The 21,676-nt window shown below is 49.1% G+C and overlaps 1 protein-coding gene, 2 long non-coding RNA genes and 2 other non-coding genes across 12 annotated transcripts in view; 4 read left to right on the forward strand and 1 right to left on the reverse strand.

Annotated features, from left to right (window-relative positions):
• Nucleotides 1–385: 385 nt before the first annotated feature.
• Nucleotides 386–6,463, forward strand: LOC129625935 (uncharacterized). 2 transcript variants are annotated; one of them, XR_008701657.1, is made up of 6 exons: nucleotides 390–522; nucleotides 2,376–2,556; nucleotides 2,927–3,271; nucleotides 4,406–4,478; nucleotides 5,795–5,972; nucleotides 6,059–6,463. It is a non-coding gene; the product is annotated as an uncharacterized LOC129625935 (long non-coding RNA). The 2 variants fall into 2 exon arrangements; XR_008701656.1 differs by lacking the exon at nucleotides 2,376–2,556 and having other exon boundaries at nucleotides 386–522.
• Nucleotides 1,774–1,910, forward strand: LOC129626339 (small nucleolar RNA SNORA71). Its single transcript, XR_008701937.1, has one exon. It is a non-coding gene; the product is annotated as a small nucleolar RNA SNORA71 (small nucleolar RNA).
• On the reverse strand, nucleotides 3,214–20,902 carry LOC129625936 (uncharacterized). Of its 3 annotated transcripts, XR_008701659.1 has the most exons (5): nucleotides 20,751–20,902; nucleotides 17,728–17,843; nucleotides 15,927–16,019; nucleotides 15,476–15,617; nucleotides 14,418–14,853 (listed from the first exon to the last, which is right to left on the reverse strand). It is a non-coding gene; the product is annotated as an uncharacterized LOC129625936 (long non-coding RNA). The 3 variants fall into 3 exon arrangements; XR_008701660.1 differs by lacking the exons at nucleotides 14,418–14,853; nucleotides 15,476–15,617 and adding an exon at nucleotides 3,214–3,337 and having other exon boundaries at nucleotides 20,751–20,901; XR_008701658.1 differs by lacking the exon at nucleotides 15,476–15,617 and having other exon boundaries at nucleotides 20,751–20,900.
• Nucleotides 5,000–5,133, forward strand: LOC129626337 (small nucleolar RNA SNORA71). The gene has a single exon (XR_008701935.1). It is a non-coding gene; the product is annotated as a small nucleolar RNA SNORA71 (small nucleolar RNA).
• Nucleotides 20,903–20,931: 29 nt separating the features above from the next.
• The window catches only part of RALGAPB (Ral GTPase activating protein non-catalytic subunit beta), a 90,803-nt gene continuing 90,058 nt past the window's right edge, over nucleotides 20,932–21,676 (forward strand). For all 5 annotated transcript variants that reach the window (XM_055545021.1, XM_055545020.1, XM_055545022.1 and 2 more), the window contains exon 1: nucleotides 20,932–21,291. The gene's annotated coding sequence lies outside the window, so the exon portion shown is untranslated. The remainder of the gene's footprint in view (nucleotides 21,292–21,676) is intronic.

A 21,676-nucleotide genomic window follows, 5' to 3' on the forward strand; every position in this document is an offset into this window, starting at 1 on the left:
AAGTATGATTCTACTCATAGCCCCACAACTAGCCTCCAAGCTCTTTAGGACCCACAGTCTTTCACACTCGAGATGCAAAATTAAAGAAGAAAGTATAGTTTCCCCAGCTTCAGCCCCACACACACTTTGTCAGAAGGCAGGACACCATAATTGACGTTCCCAGCAAGACTGAATTCAATAGGAAGAGTGAATGCCACAGAAAATCAGAGAGAAAGAATAGACAGCTCAAAACTACAGACATCCTAACCATTTAATAGTCGGATGGATGGTTGGGGAGATGAAAGAATGCTTGAATACTTGGCGGGTCAGTTTCAACTCCGATCCACTAGGGGGCGCGAAGAGACTGCTTGCGCGGGGTGCATCCGGGGATTCGCCGCTCTAGGCCCTAGCCCGTCTCTCAACTGCAGTTCCGCCAGCGCCCAACAGATGGAGGGCGGGTCCTGTCTCCGAGTCGCCGGGAACCGTCCAGCATCTTCTCACGTCGTCCAGTTTGACCTGCAGCCGACATTCCTGGCGCCCCGGGTGAGTCACTGCAGGACCTCGCTGCCCCGGAACCCCCGCAGGCCTCTAAGGTTCTCCGTCCCCGCCTGCCCCCGACAGGAGGGAAACTGAGGCCCTTGGGGTCGGGGAGTGCAGGTCAGCTCCAAGCCCAGGCCCACTCTGGGTTCTGAGCCGGTTCCCTCCGCTGCATGTGGACCTCTCTGCACTCCTGTTCTTGACAAAGGGGCCTCGGGTCACCGCACTACCGGCCGGCGCCGTTTTGGAGCGTCGGGTCTCGGGACTCGCCCGGTGGGGAGACTTGGGCCCACCGACGGCGAGAAGCGGGTCCGGGGATGCGTGGGCCCAAGGTCTCGCAGGGAAGTTCGTGCGGAGCCGGTGTGAACCGCACCCGCGCTGCGCCAGAGGCCCCCGATCACATCCCATCACCTCCTACTCCAACGTTTCATCCCCTGAAGCCGCTTGTCGGTTGCCGGGCAAATATCTTCGTGACCATTAGCCCATTTTCCCTCGGTTAACTTCTAAGGTAAAAGTGTTCAAACTTCCACTTTAACTGAGGGCGCCCCAGGGCTCTAGGAGAGCAGAGTCTGGCTTCCTGGGCCCCTGCTTCGCACTGAAGGCCTTCCCCTCGCTTTGCCGAGCCAGGCCCTGTGCAGCTGAAGACCCTGCCTCAGGCGGCGCTCCTTCCCCTCCTGCAGGACCCTGACCCGCGCTCCCGCAGTGTCCAGGGACTGAGCTGTCCCCTGGGGCAGTGCTGGAGCTGTGGCCTTCCTGCCCTACTGCAGAGCGGGTGGTTCCTGGGCTTGAGGGTTCTGGGACCTGCCTTGCAAAGCGCGTGTGCAGGAGGATGGGGGTGGGTTTGGGGGCCAGAAAGGCCAGAGTTCGGATCCTGAGTCAGCCCCTCATTAGCCGGGGAACCTGGGGTGAGTTCCTTTATTCTCCTGAGCTTTCCTTTCCTTCAAGGGGGAAAATGGCAATCACTCCGGAAGGGCAGAGGCCTGGTCTGTGTTCTTTTTATTTGAACTCACAGTACTTGGCATGTAGTGAGTGCTAAGTTGGTATTTGTGGGGTGGATGAGTAATTGAGGCTTTTTTTTTTTAAACCAGAAGTTGGTCTCCCCTGGCTTCTTTTGATGGGGGGCGGTGGAACCTTTTCAGGAAGTGAGGCTAGTGCCTGGGGTCCTGGGCCTGGCTAGGCAGCTTTCCCCTGCCTGGGTGGAGAGCCAGCTGCTAACCCCGGGCTCCTCTGCCTGATTCCCCATCTGCCCTTCTCTGCCCCTGCATTCGAAAGTGATCGTGGGCTGCCGGTGCCCTGGTCATTGATAGCACAGGGAGAGGAATTGCTGAAGGCGTTTTCCCCGTGTTTGGAGGGTCCGTCCTGTCCCTTCTGAACTCGGGAGCTGCCTTTTTAGATCTGCCTCCTGGCACCTGGTGTGCAGCTTACTAAGCGCTCCCTATGCCAGTCTCAGTGCTAGTTGCTGAGAAGCTTTTAACTCATTGTTGACCAGGGGATGTTTTCAGGAAACTAATGTCTGGTGCCAGTGATTTGTTATGGAAGTGATATTGATACATCGGTGGTCAAAAATGTTTGGGTAAAAAAAGATGTATTAATAATAAGTCTCTGGTCAATAATGTGTTTAAAAAAAAAAAAGGAAGATAAAGCATGGGCTGTTTCTTAGAAGCTGGGGCTGGTTGTGGAGCCACTGGGTAATTTTCACCAGGAGCTTCCCTCTAGAAAGCCAGGTCTACCTCCCCTCTTCCCCGTTTCCAGGTCCTTAGTCCGGCTTGTGGTCTGGAGAGTGGTGAGGACACTAATCATACTTCATGGGAATCATGGGTTTTCTTGTCTTTTCTGCCTCTCTCTGCTCCGATCTCAAGGCCAGTACCTGAGTGTCATCTGCTCAGTGCCTGGCAGGTGTCTGGTGCGCAGCAGCTGTGGAACAATTGCCCAGCAGGAGAGGACAGGACAGACACATCCCAGTGAGGTGGTGTGGCCCATCATGTCATGGAGAATCAGAGAAAGACTGCTTGTGGCCAGCCAGCCCGGGGAGAGGTGGAGGTACTTCCTGTGTTTTCTTTTCTTGGAGTTGTTCTTCCTGTTGACCAGTATTTATCCATTGGAGGTTCCTTGGCGTGAGACAGAGCCCAGTCTACTAAGGGAGAGTTTCCCCATGACCTGTGGTTACGGTGGCAGGAACTAGAATAGTAATGCCCTTGGACAAGGCTTATATAACAGGAATCACAGAAGTAATGCAATTGGACAAGGCTTAAAGAGACACCAGACCTCACCTCTGCAGGAGGCCTGAGGTGCCTTTACCTCCTCACACACACCACCACCCCGTAAGCCCCCACCCCCTGCCCAGGCCAGGCATGGCCTGTCAGGTGCCACACACTCGCAAATCTGTCCTGGACTTTCTCTTTCTATTCAGGATCCAGCTTCCAGAATCTGTATGGAGTCATCTGAGTTTGCACAAAAGATGATCTGAAAAGCCGTCTCTGTGTCAGGTGCAGATGAGCTGTTGTCCTGTGTGGAGTAATGAACTTCTGTCCTGGGAATAAAAGGTGTGGCTCGTGGGTTGGGAACACAGCCCACCTTTGTGAAGCAGCCAGCATCTCCGAGAACCCAGGCGCTCTGCCTGGATTCCAGGACACGTGGTGACCAGGTGGCATCCAGGTTGCTCATCCAGGGCTTCTTGATCATTGAAGAGGAAGCAGCACGGTGCACAGGGGTCCCTGAGAGGTGTCCCCATCCTGTCAAGAGACAGCTGGCCCAGGTGAGTCCTGTTCCCTGGAGATCTGGGGCTTTGCCCCCCGCCAGGTGCATGAGGTCCCCATGTGGTCTGGGAAGAGATAGGAGAGAGACAAGGGTGACTTGGTCCTCGCACTCAGCTTCACCCTCTCTGGGGTCTTTGAGGACCCACCCAGTTCTCTTTGTGTGCTTGGTCCTGAGAGCCCTTGGGGAGCCCTTCCTCAGATTGTCACTTTGGCAGCAGAATGTGTAGAGCAGGGAAAGGATTCTGACATGTCCATCTGTACTCGTGTGTCACTTCTCTGTCTCCTCCTGACTCTGGGACCTTCTCCTGTCTCTGGTTTCATCCTCCAGAAAGCAGGACTGCAGTGAGGCTATTTGTCTCCAGCTCATGTCATCCCTGGCTGTTACAACCTAAGAACTCTGTCACTTTACTTTCAGAGGTGTCCTCCCTTTGTCTGTCCCTTCTGGGCCATGTGGAAGGCTTTTTAAAAAGCATGACTAGAAGCAGATACTGGGTTCTCATGCTCAACTCGGCTGACTGCTCTGAGCCTCTGCCACTGGCCTCCGTTTTCAGTAAGCCCTCTGTCCTTTGCTGCCGCTGCACTTGGAAGTGATGCTGGGCTGCCCGTGGCTTGCTTATTGGTAGTGCAGACAGAAGAAACACAGTAGGGCTGTCTCGCACCCTTGCTCCCTAGTTCTGGGAGATTTCTACACTTCTGTGTCTCTTCTGCCCACCCCTTGGGCCTCCAGGGCCTCAGGTCTGCTCGGGTGTGTTAGTGTCATTGCTGGGGCGTGTCCTTCTGGCTCCTGCTGTTGGGAAACAGGCTCATTTTATGAGTTGCTTCAGTTGCTGTCAGTCAGCCATGGCACATTCCCATAAATCTGGCGATGACATCCTTTTCTGCCTGTCCCTGATCAATTACACATCCATCGGCATTGGCACCCTGCCACAGAGCATCCACTGTCTCCTTCTTCAGAGTTAACTACTGTTTTTTGTGTGAAGAAATAGCATGTCTTATCAGGAAATAACAACAGCCGACACTTGGGGGATGTTTACTGTCTGGTAACTCTAGTGCTAAGGCCTTTCCTGGTGCCTTTGCCCTCCTGTGAGCAGGGGCAAGTCGAGCGCTCACCCTTTGCTTCTGGTCTGTTCCAGACGAGTCCACTGCGTGCAGAGGCGTCATGGAAGCTGTCATGTCAGGAGCATTCTAGACCGCACTGTCCTTGAGGTAAGATCTCTGGTCCGTTCTCTAGAGTGTTGGGTCCTCCCACACAGTGGTCGTATGTGTGTCCCCAGGGGCTTTGGTGAAGATGTAGGGGAGCTGAGAGGTGGGATGAAGGCAGCATCCACGAGTCCCCAGGTCCACGCACTACCCCAGCCCCTGGCAGCCTGGGTCACATGTGGCGCGTCACTGTCTTCAGTGGCTGCTGCAGGGATGGCACCTCTCGAGTCCCATTAGGGCACTGAGAGTTATGGGGTATCTGCCCTCCTCCCCGGAGTGTAGGCAGAAGCACGTGAACCTGGGCGCCAGAGATTCTGCCCCTGGGCTTGAGTCTCCTTTGACCGCCGTCTCAGTCAGCATCCTATTCAGAACCTTGTTTCCATCATTTGAAAAACCACAGCTACGTCGGGGGTGACTTTATGGTACCCAAGACCACGTGAGTCCTGTAACCTCCAGTTGTAGTATTTTCCCAGTGCTTCTGCCCAGTGTTGGCCTTCTCTTTCCAGAGTGCTCTTTGCCCCGTATGCACCTGCATTCAAAAGAGACCACGGGCTGTCCGTGCTCTGGTCATTGACAATGCAGGGAGAGAAGTTGTGGAAAGCAATTTCCCGAGTTTGGAGGGTCCGCACCTGTCCCTTTCAAATGCTGGCGCTTTCCCACACCCCTGCTCCTCTCACCCCTGCTCCACCCCTGCCCGAGCTTCCCCCTCAGGCGCTGGGGGCTCCTTTGTGATGGGCAGTGAGGCCATCTCAGCATGGCCTCCTGTTACCAGAGCCAGGCCATGTCCGTGTCAGGCTTCAAGATGTTAGAGGGTGTAAGGAGCCAGGCTGCATTACGCATAAAGAATACGCGTGATGTCGGGGGGGGGTGTTTGGGGACTGCTGTAAGATTGTCAAGGGGATCAGCTGTTTGGAGGAGTGGTGGACCGGCCTTGGAAGGACTGAGACGTGATAGACCACAGGAGGGACTTCGGGTGGGGGGAGGAACATGAGGATGATCTGAGGCCAGGGTGAGTGTGCGCACCTGGGAGTCAGGTGTGCAGGCCGGTAATGAATGTGTGGGGGGAGGGCTGCTGGGCCGTGGTGGTCCCCCTCTGACATACAGGGTGGGTGGACCGAGTACGAGGACCTCCTGAGAGCAGGCTCTCCAGCCATCTCTCTGCCAGTTCCTACATTTGCTCTGTTGCCCTCAGAAGGTGCATTTTTTAAAAGACAGTGTTCCTTTTGATTCTTCTCTGGGAGCTTTGAGATTTCCTTTTTGAGCTGAATTTGGTGTGAAAAAAGCCACAGCGCATCCCTGACTATTTGGAGGCATTCTCACAGATGTTGGCTTGAAGAAAGGCAAGGTAACATCGGAGAGCAAACCCTTGTCGTGACCTCCTGCCCTGTGACCTCCCCATCACGCTGGGGGTGCTGCCTTGGAGGACACCTCGGGGATGGGAGCATTGGCCTCTCAGGATGGTGACCTGGGTTCCAACTCCCCTGGAGGAGCCTCCTCATGGTGAGTTACTGCCAAGGGGCTAAGTCGGCCTCTGTTTCTGAGACAGACGGTGCAAGCTGCCAGCCTCATCTGATTTCCTCCATTAGGTTGTTTTGGGTCTGATCACAGACACTGGCATAGCAGACTGAAGAGGGTTGTTGCTGCATGACCACCGCCAGACCTTCTTTTCCTGTTGCCTCAGCACAGTATGGAAGGACTTGGCCCCATGTGACCAGGTCAGGGGCCTGCTAAGGCCTGAGACCCTGGGACTTGGGACCTTGGGATTCACAGCCGGAGACCTTCAGCTGGCTCTGCCCCCGCCCCTCAGCAGGTGCCACAGGGCACGGCAGACCCAGAAGACTGGTTTCCTTCCATCTGGACCAGGTCCTCCAGTGGCCTCCATGTCCCCCTCTCTGCTCCTGGTGTAACTTTTAGAACCAAGAGTTCCTGTTGGAGGTGTCTCTGCTGGGCATCTTGTCCTCTCACCCACTTCAATAAATCTTGAAACTGCCCTGCCTCTTGTTTCTTTTGTTTCCTTTAATCCCTGCCTCTGTGTGCACAGCTGGGTGGAGAGACCGTGGGTCACAGGGGCAGGTCTTCCAGTTTTCACTCACTGAGACTTTCTACTTCACACACTCCTGAGGCCTGACTTGAGGATGGGATGTAGAATTGCAAATTGCCATGGGTTTAAACCGTCCCAAGTGCTCTGGGGGCTCAGGTTTCGGCGAGAAGGGAGCTGTTAGAATTGTTGGCAGAGGAACGTTTGCACCAGGGCTTTGGAAGAGAGTATGAGGGTGGGCTGGACATAGAGAGAATCAGGCACTGAAGTCCTCCAGGAGGGCAGGAGAGCCCTGGGGTGGAAGTACATGTGGTGAATTTAGGGAGAGGGTTTTGAGCAGGGGTAGAAGAGGGATATAGTAGGAATAGCTGCCCTCGGGAGGACTCTGGGGGTGTGGTGGGCAAAGGCCAGGTGTTGGGCTTATATAAGAGCTCATGGCTAGTCAAAAATCCAAATTGCGACTTCCGTGGCGGTCCAGTGGTTAAGACCATGCTTGCACAGGTTCGATCCCTGGTCAGGGAGCCAGGATCCCATGTGTCATGCAGTGTAGCCAAAAAAAAAAAAACAAAAACGGACATGTTTTTGACCATTCACCTTGTTCACTTTCAAATTATAAATGATGCTCACCCCAACCCAGCCTCTTACGTCTGCCCTCCCCTGCTTTCTGCCATCCTTGCCCACCTGACCCTCAGCCCCCAGAGAGGTCTCCCACTGTTCAGGGAAGACACCTGGGGCCCCCTCATGGCCCACGGTCTGTGTCCACCCTCATCTCACACATCACACTCCAGAAGCACCACAGGCCCAGCCATGCTACCACATAATGTTGCTGACCACGCCGCCACTTTCCCAGCCTGTGTACACGCCTGGAAACCCCCTTTCATTTCAGATGCTTGCCTGACTCAGCTTGTGTCACTTCCTGCAGGAAGCCTTCACTGGCTAAACCACCACCCAGCCTGGATTCCCTGCCCTTCCTTTCATTCACATCAAGTGTCAGTTTTGTGCACAGTGGGCTTCTCAGGTTTGACCTCTGGGTCCGGAAGATCCCCTGGAGAAGGAAATGGCTTTCATTCACATAAAGGGTCAATTTGGGGCAGGCCTAATTCTAGGAATCAGTAAATGGAAGAAGGCAGAAGAGCAAAAACCCCTGACTTTATGGTGCTTCCATTTTAGAGAACAGAGATAGACCATAAAGTATTGAAATGTGTAGTGTGCTAGAAAAAGGACTGTTGTGTCGTTGTGAAGTCGCTCAATCGTGTCCGACTCTTTGTGACCCCATGGACTATAGCCTACCAGGCTCCTCCCTCCATGGGATTCTCCAGGCAAGAGTACTGGAGTGGGTTGCCATTTCCTTCTCCAGGGAATCTTCCCAACCCAGGGATTGAACCCGGGTCTCCTGCATTCCAGACAGACGCTTTACAAATTGAGCAGAGAACTAAGACAGGAAGCCTGAGGGCAAGTAGGGTGTGTGGCCTTCTGAATCTGGAGATGGGGAAGGCCTCCCCTAGGAGGTGTGGTTTGAGCAGAGTGAGTGGCTTTCACCTCTGGGTGTTCATGGCAACCTGTGCACCAGCTGTCACAGCATGGACTGGGGCTGGGAGGCATCTTTCCTCTGGGATTCAGGCCCAGGGAACTGCAGGACTAAGGCTAATTAGCAACATCTGCCATGCGCTGAGGGGTGGCGGCTGAATCAAGTTGGGGTTAGCTAGTCGGAGAAGGCAATGCCAATCCACTCCAGTACTCTTGCCTGGAAAATCCCATGGATGGAGGAGCCTGCTAGGCTGCAGTCCATGGGGTCACTAAGAGTCGGGCATGACTGAGCGACTTCACTTTCACTTTTCACTTTCATGCATTGGAGAAGGAAATGGCAACCTACTCCAGTGTTCTTGCCTGGAGAATCCCAGGGACAGAGGAGCCTAGTGGGCTGCTGTTGATGGGGTCGCACAGAGTCAGACACGACTGAAGCAACTTAGCAGCAGTCAGACCAGGCTGTGTGCATCTTGAGGGCAGGTTCTCCACTGTCAGCTCTGTGGCCCCTTCGCCCCACCCCCCATCCACAGCTCAGTAGACTCGGTGCTATCACGCAAGGATAGGCCTAACCTATGACCTGGTCAGAGAACTAAGATCCCATGTGCCATGCAGTGTAGCAAAAAAAAAAAAAGGACACGTTTTTGACCATTCACTTGTTCACTTTCAAATTGATGCTCACCCCAACCCAGCCTCTTAGGTCTGCCCTAGGTTGAGGACCAAGAGTAGTGCTAACCAAGCCAGGCATGTTTTCCTTTTGAGCTGAGTGTGTCATGCGTGTGTGCTCCCTCTTTTGCAACCCTGTGGACTGTAGCCCACCAGGCTCCTCTGTCCGTGGGATTTTTCTAGGCAAGAATACTGGAGTAGGCAGCCGTTTCTTACTCCAGGGGATCTTCCCAACCCAGAGATCGAACCTGCGTCTCTTGTGTCTCCTGCATTGGTGGGTAGATTCTTCACCACTGCACCACCTGAGTGTGTCAAGAGCCTGAGTAATTGCTTGCAGGAACAAAAACAGGAAGAGATGGAGGATTTAAGTCCCTTTAACAGCAGAGTCTAAGACTTCCCTGGTGGTCTAGTGTTGTAAGAACCCACCTTGCAGTGCATGGGCCTTGGGTTCAATCCCTGAGCTGGGAAGATTCCACATGCTGTAGAGCAACTAGGCCCATGTGGCCAACTATTGAGCCCATGTGCCCTGGAGCCCATGCCCTGCAACAAGAGAAACCACTGCCATGAAGAGCCCTTGCACTGCGAAGTAGAGAAAGTCTGCATGCAGCAAGGAAGACCCAGCGCAGCCAAGAATAAAATAGAGCCTAGAGGTGCAGAGAGCTGAGCTCCTGTTGTAGGCAAGAGAGCCATTTCTGGAATTCTTACAGGGACAGGATGAGATTCCAATTTCCAAGCCACGTTCATGTTCCACAAGGGCCTGGCTCTGGAGTCAGAGCAGCACTCAGACTTGATAGGAAGCCTGAGGTTCAGCTTTCCCTGAATTTTAACAAGGTGTGATTGGTCATGTGACCAAAATTCCCATCTTCCTTTTCTTTCTAAGAGCCCTTACATTCACCAGCACTGTGCCGTTAAATGAGTCTCTGCTGATAGCAGCCTATAGTGTGTTACAAGCATAGTGGCTGACACAGGTGAGGAGCTCAATGTATATTTAATGAAGGATGAAGCCAGTGGTGGCCTGGACCACGGGTACAAGGAGTAGTTCACTGGGGCCCCTCTGTTTCTGTGACTACAACTGCCATGTCACCAGGATACCTAATTCCACCTACATGAGGAAGAAACCTAAGGAAATCATTAAGAGCCTGTTGAATTCTATTTTTTTTTTTTTGGCTGTGCCCTGCACCATTCGAGATCTTAGTTCCCTGACCAGGGATCAAACCTGTGATCCCTGCAGTGGAAGCACAGTCTTAACCACTGGATCGCCAGGGAAGTCCCAAGAGCCTGTTGAACTCTGATGTTGTCCCTTAATTGTCGTGGGGCCTGGAGCACATTATTTTGCCTCCTTGAATATCAGTTTCTGGCTCTGTCGTTTGACCATTATAAGGACCTACCACAAATAGTAACGATGAAATAAGATGATGCGTGCTAAAGGCGTAACACAGTACCTACCTAACACTGAGTGCTCTGTACACATCAGCTGTTTTTGATGAGTATGTCTAGCTTTCTGATAGTTAAAAATGAATAACAAATATAAAATGTCATTATGATAGACTCATCTGTTAATGTGACACCATGAATACTTACTTCTGTGCAGATCTGCAGGCATCCCAGTGGGGCTGGTGTTAATCATCCCTACCATGGAATGAACTTTTATTAAATTCCATGTGCTGTACTAAGTGGGCCTGTGTATATAATTACTTCACTTAATCTTCACAACCACCCAGTGAGGTAGACTTAATTATCCTCCATTTTATAAATGAGGAAACCAAAGCTCAGAGAAATGAAGGGACCTGTCTCCCTTCCAATGAGCAGCCCAGCTGGTTTCCATCTCCTAGTGTATGAAATAGTGAAATATGTTGCAGGCTGATTTCATAAATAGCACAAGCATACGAGGTTGTCAGATGCTTGTTTGTGCTGGAAAACTGGAAATTAGGATATTTTACTATTCCCTCCATCTGTTTCAAATTATTGCCTATTATCCAGTCTTCCTAAAATATTCCGCATTCAAACCACCAGTCTTGAGGACTGAACTTGTGAACCTGACACATACAGAGACGATGGGCATGTTTCAGCCAATGCCAAAATACTGTGTGCATCTCATCAGGGTTGTGTCTGAAGCAGGATTCGTCCTGGGTCTTCCAAGCTTGAGGAAACCTTTGCAGGGTATGATTGAAGTGACCCAAGAACCAGGATTAGGGTCAAGAAGAGCCATAAGGGCCTTCCCTGGTGATCCAGTGGTTAAGAACCCACCTTCCAATACAGGAGAAGCAGGCTCTATCCCTGGTCGAAGGACTAAGATCCCACATACCTCGGAACAACTAAGCTCTGAGTGCTGCAGCCACTGAGGCTGGACATTGTGGATGTCTAGAGTCCCTGCACCACCATGCAGATCCCACATGATGCAATTAAAATCCTGCGTGCTGCAACTAAGACCCGGTGCAGCCAAATAAATAGTTTTTAAAAATACAACTAAAGTAAAGGTTATTTAAAAAAAAATAAAGAAGAGCCATGATCCTATCAGCAAGAAGCAGAGACATGACTTTGCCAACAAAGGTCTGTCTAGTCAAAGCTATGGTTTTTCTAGTAGTCATGTATGGATGTGAGAGTTGGACTATAAAGAAAGCTTAGCGACGCAGAATGGATGCTTTTGAACTGTGGTGTTGGAGAAGACTGTTGAGAGTCCCTTGGACTGCAAGGAGATCCAACCAGTCCATCCTAAAGGAAATCAGTCCTGAATATTCACTGGAAGGACTGATGCTGAAGCTGAAACTCCAATACTCTGACCACCTGATACAAAGAACTGACTCAATTTGAAAAGACCCTGATGCTGGGAAAGATTGAAGGTGGGAGGAGAAGGGGACGACAGAGGATGAGATGGCTGGATAGCATCACTGACTCAATGGACATGAGTTTGAGTAAACTTCGGGAGTTGGTGATGGACAGGGAGGTCTGGCATGCTGCAGTCCATGGGGTTGCAAAGAGTTGGACACAACTGAGCGACTGAACTGAATTAAACTGACCAGAGGCCCTCATGAAGCCACTAGTGGGAGTTATACATAGTAGAATCAAGCTAGGAGAATGGAGAGCTGGGAGAATGAAGGTTCATTTGTCCCTATAAGCTGAGAATCGGAATACAAGGATCAATAAGAAAGTTTCTGCCCTCAGGGCTTCCCTGGTGGCTCCGCGATAAAGAATCCATCTGCCAATGTAGGAGACACGGGTTCCATCCCTAATCCAGGAAGGCTCCACATGCCATGGAGCAACTAAGCCTGAGTGCCTCAACTGTTCAGCCTGTGCTCTAGAGCCCAAGAGCTGTAACTGCTGAAGCCCACGAGTGCCCTGGAGCCTGTGCTCTGCAAAAAGAGACGCTATTGCAATAAGAAGCCCACATACCACAACTAGAGAGTAGCCCACAAAGCAACAAAGACTCAGTACACCCAAAAATAAATAAATAAAATTATATATATATAAAAAAGTGTCTGCCCTCCCAGGGATCATATACAGCTCTAAATTCTATTTCTAGGTATTTATGGAACAGTCACTGTGTGCGGGTCTGGCTCTAAGATGTGCACAGAAACCTTGAACAAAGCTGAGGAGGGGCTTCATGGAGTGTACAATCTAGAACATCACTGCCAAGAGAAACCCACACATGTAATTGACAATTTTCCAAAAATAAAATAAAATAAAAATTTCCTAGGCACTGCATTAAAGAAATAAAAAGCAGATGAAATAATTTTAGTGATAGATTTTATTTCATCCACTACATCAAAAAATACTGTCATTCCAACAATATAATCAAGGTTAAAAAATGATTGAGATGTTTTCTATTTTTTCCCAAACTCAGTCTTGGAAACCTGGTGTGCATGTTACGCTTCTAGCACCTCTGGATTATGCTTCTAGCACATGTGGCTGGTGACTACAGCACAGATCTGGATGATGAGCGGCTCAAGGGTATCGAAGAGTGTTGCAAACGTGCCTCCTTTACGGAAGACTGCTGCATCTTGTAGGGGCTTAAAAGAAGCTGCTCCAGCCTGGGTTCGCCATCCTCTGGTATCCCTCTTCCTTATCTAGTCAGAGTGGGGCCAGGTATATATCAGGTGTGCCTGATCGAATCCCTGAGGCATGTTCCCAAACTTTCCTGAGGCAGGATGCCAGGTTCTGTAGTGCTAGCCCAGCATAAGCCCCGCCTCCTAGAGTTAATCTCAGTGTGCCCAGAATGCATCATTCAGTCAGTTACCACTTGTTAATTGAGCACCTAACTGCCAGCCTCTGTGCTAAGTAAGCACTGGGAACACACACCAGTGAACATAGATAGCTGACAGCTCACAGTCCCACCATGATAAACAAGTAACCCACAAATGAAGAAACCATTAAAAACTAAGACGGACTTTCCTGGTGGTCCAGTGGCTGAGACTCCAAGCTCCCAATATAGGGGCCCAGGTTCAATCCCTGGTCCAGGGAACTAGACCCCACACTGCCACAACTAAAGATCCTGCATGCCACAACTAAGACCTGGCACAGCCAAATAAATAATTAAAAAAAAAAAAAAAAGATCACTAACTTGGGAAACAATGAAAAAAAAGAACAAACTGTAAGAAATGCTATGGAGGGCAAATGACAGGTGCTGTGAGTCTAAACAAGGATACCTGATCTCTTAGGGGTCAGAGAAGTTTTCTTGGAGGAAGTAGAATTAACTGGGCAGAGGAGTGGTCTACGTGCAAAAGCAGTGTCAGGGATGCTGGGAGGTGCTCTAACATGGCCAGTGTGGAGGGTGAGCATCACAGAGGTTTAGTGCAGCAGCCTAGAGTGGATGGGAGAGCCCTGGCTTCAGAGTCACACAGACCTGGTGCAACTCAGCCAGAAACTTGGGTGACAAGTTTCAACCTGTCTGGGCCCCAGTTACCTCCTTTAGAAGGACATGCATGCTTGCTCAGTCGCTTCAGCTGTGTCCAACTCCCTGCGACCCCATGGACGGTAGCCCACCAGGCTCCTCTGTCCATGGGATTTTCCTGGCAAGAATACTGGCATGGGTTTCCAGGCCCTCCTCCAGGGGATCTTTCTGACCTAAGGATCAAACCCATGTCTCTTGTGTATCCTGAATTGCAGGCGATTCTTTACTGCTGAACCACAGGGGGAAGCCCTTAGGGGGATGTGGTGAAAATTAAAGAGTGATGTATGAAAACTCTTGGTATACCAGCTGCCCTGCCTCATTAAATTATTGACCCTTGTTATTATTTATTGAAGGGTCTTCTGCACTATATCAAGAAGATGGCCAAGTTTTGTGTTTGTTTCCTTGTCTTGGGGACTTTGACAGGAATACATCCTGGAGAAGGAAATAGCAACCCACTCCAGTATTCTTACCTGGAAAATTCCCTGGACAGAAGAGCCTGGCGGGATATAGCCCATGGAGTTGCAAAGAGTCAGACATGACTGACCATGTACACATGCATCGCAATGGGGACTTTGGAGTTGAAGGTTCTAAATTAGAAGTGTTTGGAGAAGTAGAGGCAGAGCTCCCCCCTTTAATTTTTTCCTGACTTTATTTTTACTAGAAAATTTGAATGATATGATTAATAGGCTTGACTTTTTAAAATGAACATTTTATTGGGTTGACCAAAAAGTTCATTCAGGTTTTTTCATAAAAAATTATGGGAAATTTTTTCCCATAATTTTCCCATAATTTCCCATTATGGGAAAACCTGAATGAACTTTTTGGTCAACCCAATGTTTTTGAGTAGTTTTAGATTTGCAGAGAAGTTTAAAACCTAGTACAGAGAGTTTCCATGTATCCTTTACTGAGGTGTTCCTAATAAGCACGTGTCAAAATTAAGAACTTAATATTGGTATTAAATACCATTAACTGAATTCCAAGCTCAACTTGGTTATCCCCAGTTTTCCCCCTCATATCCATTTTCTGTTGCTGTTGTTCAGTCGCTCAGTCACGTCCACCTCTTCGCAAGCCCATGGACTGCAGCACACCAGGCGTCCCTGTCCTTTCACCGTCTCCTGGAGCTTGCTCAAACTCATGTTCATTGAATCAGTGATGCCGTCCAACCATCTCATCCTCTGTCGTCCCCTTCTCCTCCTGCCCTCAATCTTTCCCAGGATGAGGGTCTTTTCCACTAAGTCGCCTCTTCGCATCAGGTGGCCAAAGTACTAGGATCCAATCCAGAATACCACATTATATTTAGTCATTATTTTTCCCTTATTTTCCTTAACCTCTAATCTGAAAGAGTTTCTCAGTCTTTCCTTATTTTTCATGGCCTTGACTTTTTTTGAAAAGTGTTGGTAAAAGTATTTTGTAAGAATGTCTCTCAGTTTGGATTTTTCTGATGTTTTCTCATGATTAGACTGGAGTTGTGGGTTTTGGGAAAGAGTATCACAGAGGTGAAATGCCACTCTCATCATGTCATATCAGAGAGTACATGACATCAACATGCTTTATCACCTTGATAACTTGGTTAAAGTGGTTGCTGCCAGACATCCCCACTATATTTCCCTATCCATACTCTAGTCTTTGGAATATAGGCTTAATTTTGATAGATATTTTAAAAAACATATTTAGAAATCTATGCTCAACAATGAGAGAGTTTATCTCTTTCTCAAGAACATTTGGAATATTTACAACCATTGACTACGTTATCTGCTGCAAAGCAAGTCTCAGATACCAATGCATCAGAAGCACACAGATTACAATATGTGACTACAACATAAAGACACAAAAGCAAAACTTCAGGGCTTCCCTGGTGGCTGAGTGGTAAGGAGTTGTAAGGCTTACCAATGCAGGAGACATGGATTCCATCCTTGGTCTGGGAAGATTCCACATGCCGTGGAGTAGCTGAGCCCATGCACTACACAACTGCTGAGCCTATGCTCTAGAGCCCAGGAACCGCAACTACTGAGCCCACACATCCTAGAACCTGTGCTCCATAACAAGAGAAACCACCACAGTGAGAAGCCCGAGCACCACAGCTAGAGAAAAGGCCATGCAGCCACAAAAACCCAGCACAGCCAAAACAAATAAATAAAATTAAAGAACAATACCTTAAAAAAAAAACCACGAAACTTTAGACAACGCTTAGACTTGAACCATAATGAAAATACTATATACAAAACTTGTGGAATGCAGCTAAATCAGTACGTAAGGAGAAGTTTAAAACTGCAAATGACTTCATTGAGAACTTCTCTCCAGTAAAGGGAACACGTGACTCAGCACACAGGAGACTTACCTGCACTGTGGACTGGAGTGTGGACAGGAGTTCAGAGGGTTTCTCCCCAGTGTTCTGGTCTTGGGCACTCCACCAGGACTTTAGCCTGGAGAACTGTGACAGAATCAGAACCACAGTAAAACACTGAGATTGGATAGCCTACCACGTCCGAAAAGTGGAGGTACAGAACAGATTCTTTTCAATTTTACAGAGAAAAGGGATGAGATGTGTTCCCTATTGTAGCTTTGTGAAGTAAGCTGGCCTTGTGGTTTCTGTCAGAGGTGTTAAGGGAAACCAGGGTTTATGTTATACTTGATTTAGATCCGCTAAAGACATTGCTTTGTTGGGAGCAAGCAATTTATCATTTAAAAGAAGCTGTCCTTTCCAAATCCAAGACAGACAACTTCCCAGTAGTGAAAAAAGTCACACAAGAATACAGGTTTAACCTCTTTTTAAAATAAAAATTTCTGAGTAATGAAGTTTGCTCCGATGTCACAGGTGTTGCCAGTAAGTGCTACCTTTTTTCAGAATGTGCCGCCTCGTTATAAACATCAGACCACTTCTAATAGACCCTCTGTGAGCTCTGCTCTCACAGGTTTAGCTTGAGGCAAGTCACGACTGGGAAATACAAAGCTTCACGGAGACATCAGTGGGAAGAGTGCATTGGCATTGCAGAGCAACATCTCAGAAGTCTGCAGAGGAGACAGGCATGGCTGCTTTTGCCAAAGGGAGTGAGGTGACCATGTCAGGGGCCAGGTAGGCAAGAGACTGCAGAACACAGAGTTAAGGCCATCTACTGCCCTTCTCTTCACTGCTCTGGCTGCAGTAGGTCAGAGAGGCAGTGTGGTCTGAACAGAGCTGTGCAAGCCAATGCCTGGGCCCATGCTTGCAGCTCAAGCATCTGTGGGGACTGCTGGTAGCTCAGAATCTGAAACCCAGCCTGGTTTCAATGTGAGTGAGAATCATCAAAATCAGCATGTTAAAACCATTTTGGCAGCCCAATCTTTCACAAATTCATGAAAAAATTACTGCACCAGATACCAAGAGTGGGGTCCTTGCCAGGCTGCCCACTGGGAACCACAGCTGGCTATAAGGCTCATGACATGAGTCCTGGAGTATCTCAGGGCATCTTGTCAACCCACACATATGTGAGGGAATGGTGGGGGGTAAGACAGAGGGTCGAAGAGTTCTTCAAAGAGAAGAAATGGAGAATGAGACCCACAGGGGATGGATGTGGTCTGGACTGCTTAGTCCTGCTTGCATGACACTTTTGGCTCTGGTCAGTCCCAACCACTGGAGGGAGCCTTACAAAATTTCAAGTTAGAAATTTCTGGCTAACAGGCCCCTCATGGGGACTGGTCTAATTGGGGCACCTGACCAAGATGGTGTTATTGGCCTAAGAAAGGCACTTAGAAAATTTTGAGGAATACCATTCCAAAATGAAGTACTGCTTAAAGCACAGGATCTGGTACCTCTTGCTGTGCTAAATCGCTTCAGTCATGTCCAACTCTTTGTGACCCTATAAACTATAGACCTCCAGACTCCTCTGTCCATGGGGATTCTCCAGGCAAAAATACTGGAGTGGGTTGCCATGCCCTCCTCCAGGGAATCTTCCCAACCCAGGGATTGAACCCGTGTCTCCCATGGCTCTTGCATTGCAGGCAGATTCTTTACCGCTGAGCCACCAGAGAAACCTGGGGACTTCTTACCCAGGTCTAATAATGGTTACTACCACTACCAATGGATATTATTCATTAAGACTTTAACAGTCCAGCAAGAAAGTGGGTTCAGTGCTGAGCCAATGAATTTTCCACCCACTCACCTATCCATCCAGTAAATGGTCACTGACCACCAACGCTGTGCCAGTATTGTGTTAGGTTCAGGAGAAATAAAGTGGGTCTTCTCAACCATTATCTACACCAAGCAAGTTCTGCTCAACTAAAAAAAGGAAAAAAGAAAAAATTGGCTACAGACAACATACTTCTCATACATCTGTTCAGTTAACAACTTTTCTCAATTATGGCTCTTGAAAACTGTCCCAGTTACTATGATTCCATACAATTTACCCTAAAACTTAGTGGTTTAAGACAATGACAATATTTATTTTGCTCATGAATCTGCTGTTTGGGCTGAGGTTATCGTCTTTGTTCTGCTTGGTTTTAGGTGGGCTGGCTTGAAGCCTGGGGACTGGAATCATCTGAAGGCTTCCTCATTCACATGTCTGGCCACTGATCTTGTCAGCTGAAACATTCTCAAGTTGTCAGCTGAAACATCTCCATATGCTCTCTTCCTGTGGTCTGAGCTTCCTCCCAGTATGGTGACTGGGTTCTGGGGGTGAGCATTGCAAAAGAGGGTAAGCCAGGTGGAAGCTGTATCCTTTTTATGACCTAGCCCCAGAAGTCACAAAGCATTGCTGCTGCTGCTGCTGCAAGTCGCTTCAGTCGTGTCCGACTGTGCGACCCCACAGACGGCAGCCCATCAGGCTCCTCTGTCCCTGGGATTCTCCAGGCAAGAACACTGGCGTGGGTTGCCATTTCCTCCTCCAATGCATGAAAGTGAAAAGTGAAAGTGAAGTTGCTCAGTCATGCCCGACTCTTAGTGACCCCATGGACTGCAGCCTACCAGGCTCCTCCATCCATGGGATTTTCCAGGCAAGAGTACTGGAGTGGGATGCCATTGCCTTCTCCACACAAAGCATTACTTCTGCCCTATTGGCCAGAACAGTCACAGCTGCCAACCAGACTCAAGGGGAGGGAGTATGGATCCCATCTCTCAGTGGGAAAATGTTGGTTACATTGTAAGAAGTACTGGGGGATAGACAATGTATATTGGTGTCATCAATTTAGGAAAAAAGTCTGCCAGGAAAGTTGATGTAACTGTTCCATTTCAGTTTCAGACAATAATTTCCCACTTTATTCTACTTTTATAGTTAGAATTTACGATGGAGAAGCAATCTGTTTTGGAGAATCCAAATTTTTTCCTATATAGCATTTCACGTCTCTTCACTCTATTGTGTATGCATACTTTTCCCCGTTTCAGTGTTCTGATATTTAGTCTTCATTTTCCCTCAAGGTGCTTTGTGTGTGTTATAATTTTATTTTTATGTTGGTTTAAGAGAAACCCTCAAAGTTTTTTTTAGAAACTGATAATGAAAAGGTGCAGAAATATCACCTTTAAAGAATGACTCACGTGCATCTTTCCTCCACCTCCCCTGCCCCCACCTAATACTAAATCGTATCTTCTTGGTCAATGTATTAGTCCTTATACCTTATATTTTATGTAGAAGTCATATTCTTAAGATTATTTATTGCTTATGATTTTTGTTTGCATTGTTTCATTGCTATATTTTTTGTTTAAAATATTTAGGTGTCTCAAGTTGGAATTAAACATATTTTTTCCCATCAAAATTAATGGAAATATAATGTTTTTCATTTATCAGCTTTTCACTTAGAGGCAGAATTTGCAGGAATGAATTAAAGTCACCAGGTAGGAGACAGATTATTTTTCATCATCTCCCTAAAAGCTCTGACAGGTTCCCAGTCCTCTGTGTCTGTCATTTTCCCAGTTTCTATCATCCATTGCTCTTCTAATTTGTCACCTCCATTATTAGCCCCTTACCTGTCTGTTATATTACAGGAGTTCCATATTTCTTATGTTAGGAATGAGTCTGATTGAAAGTAACAGATAACTAAAAAAAATTGTGATCTAAAGAAGAATCTCCCCCTGCCCCCCATTTATTCCCCCATAAAACAGGAAGGCAGTCCAGGGTTTGTGCAGCTGCTTGAGTATGTCCTAAACCAGGCTTCTTTTGTTCTTCTGTTTCACATTCCCTAGCACAATCCTCCTCGCGGTGCCAAGATGACCGCTGTACCTCCAGGTGTTGTGCCTCAGTTTCAAGCATGAATTAGGGGAAGGGTGAAGCTCACAAACTTCTCCAAAGAGTTCCTTTTTATTCTGAAAAGGAAGTTCTCCCTTGAGACTTCTACCTATATCTTATTGGCCAGAACTTTGTCTTACTGCCACTCCCAACTGCAAAGGAAGTTGGGAAGTGTGTGCTTTGCTTTCCAGCCTCTGTAGTTTAGAAAAGCAAGTTTAAGTGGTTGGAATAAATATTGAGAGCCTCTCATAACATTTGCCACACGGTATTTAATGGAAATGTATAGCTATGATCCACAAAGTGACCTAGATTTAGCTCTCTTCTAGCTACTTTCATGTGTGTACAAAATCTTAAACACTCTTCTCTTTTCTTTCCATGAGGATACCAATTCCTTTGTCACTCTTTGCTCCATGGTCTCTTCTGAAGGTAAGGAGGAGGAGTTAGCATCTTCTATGCTCCATTCTGCTCTTTGCAGATAGTGAGTGCAGCGCTATTACCCTGATCCCTTCCTCTCTGAATATCAAGGACAATCTCAAGGCCAGGTTCTCCCTCCTCTTCTCTCTCAGCCCAAGTTTCCTCTTCTACACCCCCAAGGCACTTGAGCTGTATCTCTCTAATGGCATTTATCATTTTCTTCATTGAAGCTGAAACCAAACGATTGGAAGTGCTACTGTTTACGAAACGTGTGGTGCATTGTAAGTGCTCAAACTGGTATCTCTTGCTATTATTACTAAAGTTAATAACGTCTTATTGCCTTTATCAGACTCAGATCCTTAATGACAGGCTCTGAAGTTGATGTCTGATTCATCTTGGTAACTCACATCTGGCCTGGAATTGTGCATTGCTCATAATGCTATAAGGGGGCGGGGGGTAAAGGCCACATTTCAAAAGAAGGGTGCTGTAATGGTGGGACGTGAGAAATTCCTGGAACCTGAGTAGGAGCTAGAAATTTGCAGAGAAGACCTTACTTCGTTCGCATCAAAAACAGGCAGAGTTCCGACTGATTTGTACGGACGCAGGTGGACCGCCTCCACGCCTGTATAGCGATGAGATACGAGTATCCGTCACTCCACTCCTGCGCTTCTTGATCCGGAAAAGAAGGAGGGACTATGTCCCGCGCGCGGCGATCTGGGATAGCTGCGCACGCGCAGCTTCCGGCTCCGTGTCTTGGGAATTATTTGACGCCGCCGTCTGGGACCTGCACAAGTCTCTGATCAGGCGCGCTGCGCACGCGCGGTGGCCCAGTCGGCTCGGGGAGTTATTTGACGCTGCCGCCCCTGGCAGTCGGAAGTTGCCTGAGCAGATCCCAGCCGGCCGGCCCGACTGGCCTTCGTCGTCCCCGGGCGCCGTGGGAGAGTCGCTGACTGGTGGACAGAACCCCCGCCTGAGGACAGCCGGCCAGGGCAGCGAAAGCGCCGGTCCTATGGCGCGGGTGGCGTGAGGCGGAAGGCCGAGTGCGGCCGGCGGCGGCGCCCACCCCAGCGATGCGGGCCCCGCCCGTCGCCTCAGGTAACCGGGCGGGCCTCCAGGTCTCGGCCAGACCCTCCCCTCTTCTCCCCTCAGGCTGGTCCAAGGATGGCTAAGCCTTGTTTCTCGGCCCCGGAGGCTCTAAGGGCCCGGCCTTCGGAAGCGCATCTCATTTTGCGGGCGGGGGGGGGGGGACCCACGGGGTCCGGGGGAGCTTGTCCCTGGAGTCGGTGGCCTCTGTCGGATCTGCTCAAACCCGGGGTGGTCCTTGAGAGCTGCCCTGGCCGGGAGAAGCTCTTTCCTGGCAGCCTGGGGGAGGGGGCGGGTCTGGAGCGGAGCTAGACAACTCCGGCGAAGAATCTGGTCCAGCAGCAAGGTTGGTCGAGTGGCTGCCGCCCTGTGGGAACGATGCTGCCCATTGCACGGT

The sequence above is a fragment of the Bubalus kerabau genome, chromosome 13 (genome assembly GCF_029407905.1).
Source record: "Bubalus kerabau isolate K-KA32 ecotype Philippines breed swamp buffalo chromosome 13, PCC_UOA_SB_1v2, whole genome shotgun sequence".
Lineage (NCBI taxonomy): Eukaryota > Metazoa > Chordata > Mammalia > Artiodactyla > Bovidae > Bubalus > Bubalus kerabau.